We start from the raw sequence: 13332 nt of genomic DNA on the forward strand, positions 1-13332 counted from the left end.
TGTTAGGACTCCCCAGAGAAGTAGCACCAACAATGCTGGTATAGGTGCATGCATGCAGCAAGAGGCTTATTGAAAAACAAACAAAATATTGAAAAGGAATGGAGACAGTCAACAGCCCTGTCTGGTTCCTGATTTTAATGGAAATCCATTAAAATCATCCATTTAGGATGATGTTGGCTGTGGGTTTGTTTTAAACTCAGCTTCTGTGATTACAAAGGCTGAGAAGTTCAAGATCCATGTTAAGCAAGGTTGCTGATGATTCAGTCCAGTGCAGGTCTAATGGCTTCAAAGAGGTCATTTGATTTTGTGATGTCAAGTCAAAATTTAAGTTCAAAGACAGGAAGAAGCTGTTATTTCAGTTAGAAAATAGTCACCTAGAAATTCTTCCCTACTGCACTATTTGTTTTATTCATTTGAGTCCCACCATACTGGGGAGGTCAATGTGCTTTACTCAGTCTGCAGTTCAAATGTTCATATCATCCAAAACACAGAAAACCCCAGACACAAAGCTCAAGCAATATCTGGGTAGTCCATGGTCCACTGAAATGGACATACAGAACTATCTTAGCCTGCTGTTTACATTATGAATGCATCATTTTCTGGTAAAATGTTTATGATGCTCAAGTCCCAAAGAGGTTGCATTCTTGACGTCTCATCTACTCCTAGGTATGTGCCCATCCCCTGGCACAGAACCTAATGTTCCATGTCTTCATTGTTCACTTATACTCAGGAAAGGCTTACAAAACCCAACTCTTAACGTTTATCTTGGCTCTCCTTGCCCCTGTAATTTCTAACCTAGGAGTTACGCTTTGGCACTAGGTATTCAATAAATGTTCATTTGAATGCATGAGCTGTTCCATTAACCTTTAGCTTGAATTCTTATTAACATTAAACAATATGATTATTTTGTCTTGATTGCTTATGTAAAACCAACATTTATTCCTGGCCAATTATGGTTGAATATATATATGTAACAAATATTCAGCATTCTGGTTTCATTAACTCTCCTCTGGGATTTATATACTAAACCTGCTCAATTCAGGGTTTGTATAGTTTATGCTGATTAAAGCAGCGGCTAGCTACCTTGTTAGAATTCCCTTTGTTGCTTTCCATGAGGGAAAAGGATGTTGAATTTAGCTGTTTCAAATTAGAAAGTAACATATGAAAGGAAAAGAAGTTTCAGAGTAAAAAGCAGCCCAGATTAGAAAGCTAGAGCTCCCTGTCTCTTTCCTGTCTTAGTTATTGCCTTCTGTCCACTGAGTGTGTTGGAAAACGACCTGAGACAAAATACATTTGAGGAACTGCTAGGTGGGTGAATTTTCACATAGTTTAAAAACTATTTGAGTCACATGATGCTCATTTTAAAAATGAAGACAATTGCTTTCATAAAGGTTTTAAAAGAGCATGGATAAGTTGACATCTCAATTAGAAGACAGAATAGATGTAAAGTTAAAATCTCTGATAGTTCTTGTTTTCAGAGCATCAGAATGTCTGTGACTGTGTTTATAAGTACAGAGTACCTGCTCCATCCTTCAGCCCCCAGTCATATTTTCTCCCTTTGTTTTAAATACTTTTTTCTCCATATCAGTACTCTGCTCTCTGTTTCCATACACTGTTTTACTCCACTTTAGTAAGGAATTGCTCTGCTCAATTGAGGAGAAATCTAGTCTCATAAAGATTCTAAAATTTTTCAAAGTGCACATAACTATGAAATTTCAAAGCCTACCCTGGCTTTTGGGTTTATTTGAAACCAAAAACCAATGGGTGTAATTATGTAGATTTTTAAAACATCCAGAAATCAGCCTGTGTTCATTAAAAAGGTAATTTCTTTCCTCTTCTTATCCTTCAGGAAAACATTCTTACATTTTGTGTTACATTCTTAAGAGGGAGACCTAGTGGTAGGTACAAGAGGAGTTAGAAGAGGGGAATGGGGGCTGTATTTGATCAAAACATGTTGTATATATTTATGAAATTCTTGGATAATAAAAAAGGAAACTGAAAAATGTAAATATGAACACCCAGTTATATTTGCTCTTTTTGTGTTCTTAACTGCTACACACATACACACACAGATACATGTATATATTCTCATCCACAAAACATAGCCCCCCCCGCCACTTTAAGAAATATCAAGTTATCTAGTAGTTTAACTGCTGGGGTGAAGAAACAATTATTCTATTTATGATTGTCTTTTAAGAGAACTTAAACATTTAGTTCTTAGAAGCAGAAAATGAGAGGTGGAGGCAGGTAGATCTCTCTGAGCTCAAGGCCAACCTGGTCTACATAAAGAATACTAGGCCAGCCAGGACTGCATAGTGAGACACTCCCACAAAACAAAACAAAACAAAACAAAACAAAACAAAACAAAAAAGTCAAGCAGTGCAGTTAAATATTTGATTATTTTATTTTTAAGAACTGGGAAATATTACTTTTTGAAAAGATTTTTTTGTATCTTCTGTAATTTTTTTTTATCCTTCACCTATGAATGTTTATGTAATATATTCAGTAAATGAGTTTTCTGGAAGTTTAACTATTTTCAACAGATGCAATCCTTAATTTTATTGTTCTATATTTACATTAGAGTTTACTATGCTTGAATGCTTGGCAGATTAACATCTTTATGATTTTTATTTGAAGCACTGCAGAAGTCTGTCATTGACGAAAGTAAACTAATTGTGAATGATCTTATTTTTCTGATTTTTGTGACATTGAAAATAGGGCAAAATATGCATGCATATAAATTAGCTGATGAGAGAAGATGCTCCAGTTGCAGAAGCAGGAACGTATGCTTTTTATTTTTGAGCCCACAATATAAGAAAATGCAAGTCATTATTCCAGTTTTTAATACTTCATTGATATTTTTCAAGCCATTTATCATATTTGTTTCAATCATTCAATTTCTTTAATCAGAAAATTGACCTCCTTCAATTATCAACATGAAAATTAAATTCTACTTCAGTATTGATTTACATAGAGCTAATCATTTCTAAGTGTTTAATTAGCTCAGCTGAATAAGGGTTAACAGTCAGATATATATCCAGGTCACCTGAGGCATACAATACTCAGATGGTTGCTAGGCAACAGATATCAGGTTTGGCCGATGTGTGTTTCTAGGTAAAGCTTATGGTGTGAAAAGAAAAACAAATTACATGATACCTGTATTATTATGTTTTTGGAAAATAAAGTTGTATTTAGAAAAACTTGACATTTATTATGCACATCATCTTTCTTTTAAATGTCAGAGTTTTATCATTTGATAGTTAAGTGATAAAGGTAAAGTAAATTAAAATGACAGATGACATTTCACTTCTTATGTGGTCCTAGATATGGACCTTTCATATAATCATGTTTCTTTATCTTGTTCTCAAGTTAATTAGTTTTTCTAAATTCATTGTGATAGAAATGAAGCCACAAATCAAAATTAATTGAGACATAATTCATTTAAAATACAGACATTTCATTGAAACCGAAGACTAGAAATTAAAATGACTAATATTTCTTGATTTAGAAAGAATAGCAAAACAAGTCATCAGTAAGAGAAATGTTCAGAGACTCCATTTTAAATATCTAGAATGAAGCTCTTCCTTTGTAATGATTATAAATACTACTGCCACATTGTCAGATTAATTTCTCTTGTCTTTTAGATATAGTACAAGAGCACTGATAGTCAAAAACACACACTTCAAGAATGATACCCGTCCCATGGTATGAACACAAATCATGTTAGCACCTTTCTCCTGAATTTTAAAAATTCTTAGTCACTGACATGCAGGGAGCAGGTAGGTGAGAATGTTGACTTGATGTGAAGATGATGCGAAGCAGATAAATCAAGAAGAGATAATCCATTCCAATCAATTGGAGGCTAGGAAACAAAAATGTTACTTGGATATAACTTTTAAAAGACATTTTTTAAAGAAAAATTAGAGCAATTTGATTTTTTTCACAAATGAGGAATTACGGCAAAAGTCATTAAAATGTGCTTTTCATCAGCTTAGTTTGTCCCTAAATCAAAGTCACACTTTTTAAAATTGGATACACATTTCACAAATTAAGAATTTCTTTTCATGAATGTTGAGTATTCAGGATTAGAGGAAAAACCTAAGAGGGAATTTGGTCAAATTTCTAACTGGAATTACAATTCTGATGCCTCTATGATCTCTATTAGAAAATATAACCCAGGGACTTCGGTTAAAACAAAATGCGTATGGAAGGTGAGGCAGGGCCATACAAAGGTATAAAGACGGTGACTTGTGAAGCAACTAAAAACAACACCATAAACACTTGTTTTTAATAAATCCAATCAAGCTTCCTGTTTCTATGAGCTTGAGTTCTGGGTTCAGTTCACAGAGCAGACATCTGCTTACATAATGTGGACTTGAAAGACCGAGATTAAGGTTTATTTTGGAAAAATGATCCAAATATTGAAAAAACCTAGGCGCCATGAGGCCACCTGATAGGAATGCCTGACAAGAGGTCAAGCATTAAGAAACTAGCTTATCAGAAAAACAGGACATAGTGGTCAAGCCATCTGCATCTGGCAATCCCCGGGGCTCGATACCAGGAAATCAGGAGAAACACCTCTGAGGGGTCACCTCCCATTTAGCAATCCCACTTCCCCTTTGCCCCGACCCTTACCCCATATTTCTGTGTGCTTTTGAAATTACTCTGTGTGTTTTTGAATTAACCAATAACCGCGCTTCTGCTTCTGTACCCTGCTTCTGCTCTATAAAAGTGCCAAACCCCAGCCTGTAGGCACGCAAGTCCTCCGAGGAGACTCTGTGCCCACAGGTACCTGTGTATCAAATAAACCTCTTGCTGTTGCAACCCGAAAGGCTGACTTGTCCTCAGTGGTCTCACTCTTTCAATATCATTGATTTATTTTCTTAATATGTTAAGTGAGGATATATCTGTGTTGATGATAACCTATTCTAACAATGAAAACAAAGTAAAAATTGCTTAAATTATGAAGCATTATTGTTTATGAAGAGAAATTTTATGCTAGAACTTACTTTCTAAAACAATAGTCTTTATAACATATGACTGTGTTCAAAAAGATGAACACTTGTGAAGTGAATACTCAAACATTGTGACCAGATTTTAGAAATGTTTTACATGTTATGAAATAAGAAAATTTAGAAAATCGGGTATGTTGAACATTTTGGATTGGCTTACTCTGAAGGGAATGTTCCCTTTAAAGTTGTAGTCTTAAAACCAGGATGCTCAGTTTTCCTTTTTCTTTGGTCATTCAGAAATGGAGGCATGTCGGGATGCAAAAAAGGCAATAAAAGCTGGACATGGTGTGGCACACCTTTAATTCCAGCACTGGGGAGGCAGAGGTGGGTAGATTTTTGTGAGATCAAGGCCAGCCTGGTTTACATAGAGAGTTCTAGGCTCATTGGTGCTTGAGGGAGGCCCTGGCTCAAGACTTTGGCTGAGCCTGATCACTAAACATAGACACAGTTGGGCTTGTTGACCATTGTGTTCATTCATTAAAGGAGTGCCAAGCAGGGTCACTGGACCCTCACCTGAGTATCAAGCCGTTCTTGCCAACCAACTAGTCCAGCCTCAGAAGACAAAAGAAAAGTGCGGAAGAACCCAATAGAAGGATGCTTTTGAAAGCCCTTGTCAAGAAATACCAATGGACTCTCATATGAACATTTGAAAATTGCCCTGTTCTGACTTTTTCTAGTTCTCTGTCTAGAACTTGTAATGCTAATTACTCTTGTCTTTACTTCTCCTTCACATCTTCTGTTCATGATTCAAGGACTTTCTTTTCCCTTAGAAACAAGAGTTATGCAATTTGGGAGTCTTTTAGATAGACCCACTGAAGAGGGACTCCAATTGCTTCACCCTGCATCCCTGTTCAGCATGGAAGAAGCCAGAGCTGTCTGCATCCCTATTCCATATTGGCAGTTTGGGTAACCCCTTCAGAGGATGGTGTGATAAGAATAGGAGGTAGGAATTAGCTAGGCAGTTAGGGTAAAAAGACCCCAAAGAAAAGTAGCCAGTTTCTTGGCTAAAAGTCAAAATGTCCTTGGGCCTGTTAGCAACATATTCTGTTCCAAAGGCCAAAAATGTCAAAAGTGTTTGGGATCTTGTATCTAATCCTTAAAATACTTTAGGGTGACCTCTTGAGAGGGGGCAATGTTGGAGGGGAGGGAGTGGGCATGGATTTGATCAAAACACCTTATATACATGTATGAAATTCTCAAAGTTTTTGTAAAAGTTAAAAAACAAAACAGAACACAAAACACAAAACAGGCAATAAAATCAATTAAATAGTTACTATAGAGGTTTGAATATTAACTTATAAGGCAATTTCGGAAATGGTTTGTGCTTAATTACAGAACTTCCATACTAAGAGACGCATAAAATCCGTGGATATAGGTGTAAAGAAGTGAATCAAATTGTCTAGGTAAGTCTCACTTTTCCTCTATTAACATTACAATAACGGTTGTTATTTGCATTTAAATGACACTTAGTCTTTGAAGTACTTCATGTCTTACAACATTCTTTGAATTATTTAAGTTCTGGTTATTTATTATTCCATTAATTTCTTCAATAGAATAGCCCCCATATTCTGCACCTTATCTAAGAAATGGTGATGATAGACTCATGAACCTTGAATTGACCTGGTCAATTGAATCATAATGTCCACTCCAGTTAGTTCATAAAAACATACTCTCATGAAGCCATAGTTCAATACTGAGTCATACTTTTCATCTCTATATGAATATCCTCTGCTGGAAGTTGACAGCACACCTATGTTTACTAATAAACAAACCCAATGACATAGAAAAAAGTTCAGATTTCTAAATATGACTAAGAATAAATTTATCCTAGCATTATTGAGATTGGTACAAACAGGTAATCAGCCCAACTATAAGTAGGTGAGCTAAGAAAAATGACTAAGGAGAAAATATTAAGGAAAACATCACAATGCTATACATTTTTCTTGTGTTATATTTAATTGTACTAGGTAGTATGAAATATAATAAGAAGATATAGTCTAGAAAATCTTGTGTCAGGAGACCAAGCCAAGAGGCTCAGGATGCTGTTTTATGGAGAAACGTATTGCTACCTGGGAGTCAGAGAAGGAAAGGGAATAATGGAGATGAAGGGACTAATATTCATTAAATGCCTGTATTTGATAGACGCAGTGCTAAGTACATGCTGTTTTATTTAATACAGATGACCCAGTGAACTTGAAAGCGTTGTTTCCAAAACAAGAGGAGGCAGAATGAAACTTGCAGGAGTTATATAACTTATGAAAAAATTTTAACTGACAGCTAACAGACCAGGGCCTGGAACTCAGCCATATCTACGTGGTAGACAATTGTTTAGTAATGATCTGAAAAACTAAGATAGGTGAATTAGAGGTCCCTATTGCAGGAGGTCTGTTATTAGTGTTCCTCATTCTGTGGATTCACAACAGATACTGCAAATGAGCCTGCAGTGATGTAAGCTTAAATTTAGAAAGTATGCATTGTTTGATGAAGGTTAGTTGTGACACACTTTTAATGGAAGCTAAGCTTTAGCTTATTTTTTTTTCTTAAATTTTGTGAGACAATTCTGTGCTAGATATTCAGAAATTATCCAAGTTTGTTCATTTTATGGAAAGAAAAATGTTGATGTTGTGAAAGGACATAACTATTATTTAAATGGTGCTTTTTCAAACTTGTCTTTTCATACTTATTTTAATATGATTAACAATAAGAAAAGTATGCGTTCATCTCTAACACACACACACACACACACACACACACACACACATTTATAACAGTATTAAAATAACACTAAACATGTTCTGGATGACTGTTTTATTTCTTTGTGTTCTATTGTATTTGATGTGAGTCAATTCAATTTCCTTCCAATTAAATGCCATACTACAGCATTCAGGAAACATAATGGTTTATGACTTATAGTTTGTAAATTACTGGATGAGATGTATCAGGAAATTCCTGGAAATGTGAACTTTAAGCTATTAAGGTAGAATAAGGAAAAAATTGAAGTTAACGAGGAAAAAGGAGGGCTGGGGAGGGTGAAGAATACAGAATCAGAGCACAGAAGTAGAAAACAGGCTTTGACAGCATGTGGGAAAGTAAGGGAACATGATGAGTGAAGTCGACATGTTTGTGGCTCAAGGCCATGGAAGAGCACCATTGTTGGAAGTAGACATTATTAGATTTGCTTCATGAAGTCAGCTGGAAGCACTTGGAAAAATCCAGTGATGGACAAGAATGCAAATAAGAATGGCTAGGGGGATGCTGGTATAGAGGGCATGTGAGAGATGGGTTAGAGGAAAGCTGGTGGGGAAATGCATTTCAGAGATAAGAATGAAAGGATTTGGTGATGAGTTGGCCAAATGAATAAGGCAATAAGTAAGAATGATGGATTAAAGACAATGGTTAAAATAACTGGAAGTATTGGGATACTCTCTCAGAGTCTTTTCTTAGCAAATCATGTGTTAAATTTAACTGTCATATATTTTTTGAACGTAACCTACATTAAAAAGTAGCTTTTAGGACAGGAGAGATGGCTCACTGGGTAAGAGCACAGGCTGCTGTAGCAGAGGACGCTGGTTCATTTCCCAGTACCCCAGACTGTGCTTGATAACCTTCTGTAATTTCAGTTCCAGGGGATCCAACAATCTGTTCTGGCCTCGGCAGGCATTGTACCCAAGTGCACTTACATACACGCAGATAAAGCACTTGTAAACATAAAATAAAAATAAATGATTTTAAAAGAAATGAAAAAGAAACATGTTTTTTGACATATGTTATATGCATTTTTAAAGCAGAATCTCATATTTAAGAACTAAAAACTTGACAAGGGTCAGTTGAACCTAGTGGCATAGGCCCATAAGTAATTCCAGGTACTCAAGAATCTGTGCTCAAAGTTTATATGGACTATAGATTGAATTCAAGGACATCCTAGAGAACTTAGTGAGACCTTGTCTCAAAACAATAATAAGTGAGCATTGGCTAAAATGCACTATAGTAGGGGAGTGCTATCTTAGCATGCACAAGGCCCTGGGTTCAATTCCCAGGACCTCCTTCCCAAATTATTTAAGGTCAGTGCTATAAATTGAAATAAAGGATAAAGACAATCAGGTGTGTTTGCGTATACCTCTAATCCTACCACTTGGAATGTGGAGACAGGAGGATTTCAGGTTCAAGGGCACCTTGGCTGGCTAGTGAGTTTGAAGCCAGCTTTGGTTACAAGAGACTATGTTTCAAGAAGAGGGGAATGAATAATAGAGAATCATATTTTGAGTAAGTGGGAAAATAGAAAATGTTAAGTTTGATTTTGGCTAAAACAAGCTAGATGTCTCAACCTGAATCTGAGCTCAGTCAAATTATCTGGGTTACTGATAAAAAATTTGGGGTGCTCATTGAATAGATAAGAAAATTCTAAGTGTGGAAGGAGATCACTTGACAGAGAGAATAGAGTGAAAGGAAAAGAAACTCGGGCAGAGCCTTGTGCAGTTCCAATACTGAACAGTCAAAATGAAGAGGAAGAGCAGGGGAGGGAGCCTGAGTGGAGAGGACTGCAATGAGTGATGTGTATCTAAAGATGCACATTCGACCCTACCTATTCCTTTTACCAAAACGGGGAAGGTGGCAGTAACAATGCTTCCTTGTGGATTTGGCTGTATCTACTTTCACTGGTGGAGACCTCCACGAGAGTCGACCTCTGTGGTGGCAAATATGTGACTTACACCAACTGTGAATATATTTAATGTATGATGAAATTAGTTTAACAAGTAAACATATTTTAAGGTTAAATTTTCATTTTTAAATAGATAAAGACCAGGTAGGCCAGGCGTGGTGGCGCACGCCTTTAATCCTAGCCCTCGGGAGGCAGAGGCAGGTGGATCTCTGTGAGTTCGAGGCCAGCCTAGTCTCCATAGTGAGTTCCAGGACAGCTGGGGCTACAGGGAGACCCTGTCTCAAAAAGACCAAAAAAAAAAAAAAAAAAAAAGGACCGGCTAGAATCACAGTGTGCCCCCTAAATGGAAGGCTGGACCACTCTATCAAACTGTCTTACTATTCTATCACTGTAAGAATTTGCACCCAAGAAAAGCCATTGCTCAGTGAAGGGAACAGGAAAGCAGAATGCTTTTCTTAGTATGAATATGATGTTCTAGGAGTTGGGCTGTAAGGAGGCATTGGAGGCATGGAAGGTGGGTGAGCGAGGGGAGGACTTTCCTTGTTCTCATCCGTAAATGCCTGTCAACTTTTCCACTCTACTTTCCAAGCCAGAGGGTTTCCCTTGGGTGGTGCAGCAGCTGTGTGAGAAATGTAAAAGCTGATGCTTTTCTCATCTGCTTGGACCTGGACCCTATAGCTCAGGAGCACAGAGAGGTTGTAACTTGTTGACGGGATAGATTTTCAGGTTACAGTAGATTCAGAAGAGAAAGATAAAGACACGAACACTTTGATACACTAAATTGGCAAGAGCTTGGTCCATGAAGCAGAGAAGCTAAATCAATATTTAGGGGATTTCTTTGAAGTCATGGAAGTATTTCTTTTTAAAAAATTTTTATTGAGATTTTGTACATTTCATACATACAATAGTTCTTAATCAAATTTAGACCCCCTTCCCCCATCAATGCCCCCTGCCAGACCCCATGCATTCTGCCATACATGTTAAGTCCCATCCAGTCAAGCATTTGTACCCAAAAGTATTTCTTTAAAAATAAATTTTATTTTTTAATTAAAAATAGAGATGCAGCATTTAAACATCTTTATGGCATATGACACTTTAATATATACCAATCAAATCAGGGTAATAAGTATTTCCATTTCTTCAAGCATAAATATTTATTATGTGTTGGGAATTTCATATTCTTTTGAATCATTTTGAAATAGATCATAGATTGTTTAAATCCAGAATTACCTTGCTGGGATAGAGTGAAAAAAGCAGTTCCCCATCCTTACTTGTGTTTTCGTGAGCCCACTGATTTCTCCCCACCGTCCATCCTTCCCAGTTGCTAGTGGCCACTATTGCATTCCCTTATTCTCCAAGAATGACCTAATAGATTCCACAAACATATGAGAACATGTGGTATCTAACTTTTAATGCTATTTCTGTGTTGTTTCTTCTTCCTTCCTTCCCTCCCTCCCTCCCTCCCTCCCTCCCTCCCTCCCTTCCTTCCTTCCTTCCTTCCTTCCGTACATGAGAATTGGCAACAACTGAGAATGAGGGAAGAGAAACAGAAGAAACCCAGTCAGGTTGTTGGGTAAGGGCATTACCCAGTTTGCTGATAACAGATTGAATCTCCTCAAGTATGTGACCTTTCCTGACAGTGCAATATGGCAGCGGGTACAGGAAAGGAAGGCGGCCCAGAAGTGCTCAGCTGAGGGGTTGGTGGAGGTGTATGGAAAGGACAGCAGGGAAATTTTGTTCACTCTATTAGCTGGAGGATGACTAACCATTAGATCATGGGTCCCACTCACCACACTGAACCAACACACAGGGAATTCAAACTGAAAAATGTATCATAAGTTTCAGTTTCTGATCTCATCTTGAACTTGACCTCCCATTTCCTTAGGATGGAAAAAGAAAACTTGCCAATGTAAGATAATCCCACCTGCTCTAAATAGCCTCATTGGGAGGAAGGATCTGATTAATTCAAAGGTCAAATGTTTCATAAATGAATCTCTCCAACTCAAATGGTCTCGCCTTCATGTTTTCTTTTACAGATAGGCTTCATTTAGTGGGTATATTTTATCTATCAAAAAATAGATTTATAGGCTCTGCCCTACCATGGCAATAGTGGTGGCAGTGGCCAGACCTGGGATGCTGGGGCATGGCACTGGCACACCTCTCAGAGCGTGGGTGCTAGGCAGTGGGCATGTCTACTATCTGGCCAAATAGAGTGCCCTACTATTTACCTCTCTTGCCTAGGACAGCCACTAAGCCTTTGACCATCATCTTTGTTCATTGCACACAGGTGACCAACCCCAAGTAGAAGGAAGACCAAATACTGGGCTCAGGTGACAAAGGACTTGGCAAGTTAGAAATAAAATGGCTGGAGAGTCAAGATGGCAGCAATGGTGACCCTTGGCAAAATGTAACTCTGAAAGAAATTCTGGCCAGCAAGTAATTGTTGCCTCTGTTTGTTACACAGAAGCTTCCCATGAACTTGAAACTCTTTTCCTTGTCCATGAGCCTGGAGCTGTGGTTCCTTCCTGTGAGTTGGAGCTTGGTTTTCTTCTATGATCCTGGAGCTGTGGTCCCCTCCCACAAGCCTGGAGCTGTGGTCCTCTCTTGATAGCTGGAGTTGTGGTCCTGTAAAGGGAGCTGGGACAGTGGTCTCATCCCATGAGCCAACGTTGTGGTCCCCTCTTGTGAATTGGAGCCATGGTCCCCTTCTGTGAGCTGGAGCTGTGGCCTCCTCTCATTAACCTGGAACTCTAGTTTCTTTCCCTGAGCTGGAGCCAAGCTGTAGTCCCCTTTCACGAGCCTGGAGCTTTGATCTACTGTGAGCCAAGGTTCCATATATTCTTCAGGTGGTAAACTGATGCTGGAGTAGATTGGAGGATGGAGGACTTCATGAGTGGCAGCATTCCTCACAGCCCTCTCCCCTGAGGCCCCAGGTTGTGCAGGGCAGTGGCTTTGTTTTTGTGTTGGGCTTATGCTGGGGACTGGGGAGGTCTCTGTCATTTGCAGATTCTGAGCTTGGGAGAACTGATTCTTTAGAACTCATTTCCAATCTCCCCCCAAGGGCCAGCTGTAATCTTGACCACATGTGGTCCTGGGAATCCAGGACTTGAAGTTGGACCTCTCCCATTACCAGACACCAAGAGTTTTTCCATTATTTTTTTGATTACTCTTCTACAGCACCAGTGTGCCTTCACCTATGTCCTATGTAAAATGTAGACACCTAGTTCAAGTTCTAGAGATAACAGTCACAGCCTGGGAGAAAGAAAAAAAAGTACTGTAATAACTAAACAGATATAATTTTCAAGCTAAAAATATGTAATTGTGTAATTGTGTTTTAGAATGTAAATTTGTAATTCTGTATGTCTACTATAATTTTTGAGTATTATTTACTGACAAAACTGTACTACCAAGCTTCAGCAATATTGTGAAACATCACAGTATTGCTAAGTATTATAATTTGAGTTTGGAATTCACTCCTTTTCCAAATTCTCCAAGCTATACAGAGTTTTTCAATGTAATCACTTTTAAAAAATTATTTATTTAATAACCACATACTTAGAAGAAGCATTTCATTACATCAACATTGACATATTCAATAACAATTTTCTGAGCTAGGATGCATCTCTTACAAAATTGGCTGTACATTTTTAGGTTTACAGT

Source organism: Nannospalax galili, unplaced genomic scaffold (assembly GCF_000622305.1).
Source record: "Nannospalax galili isolate Female #2095 unplaced genomic scaffold, S.galili_v1.0 scaffold370, whole genome shotgun sequence".
Taxonomy (NCBI): domain Eukaryota; kingdom Metazoa; phylum Chordata; class Mammalia; order Rodentia; family Spalacidae; genus Nannospalax; species Nannospalax galili.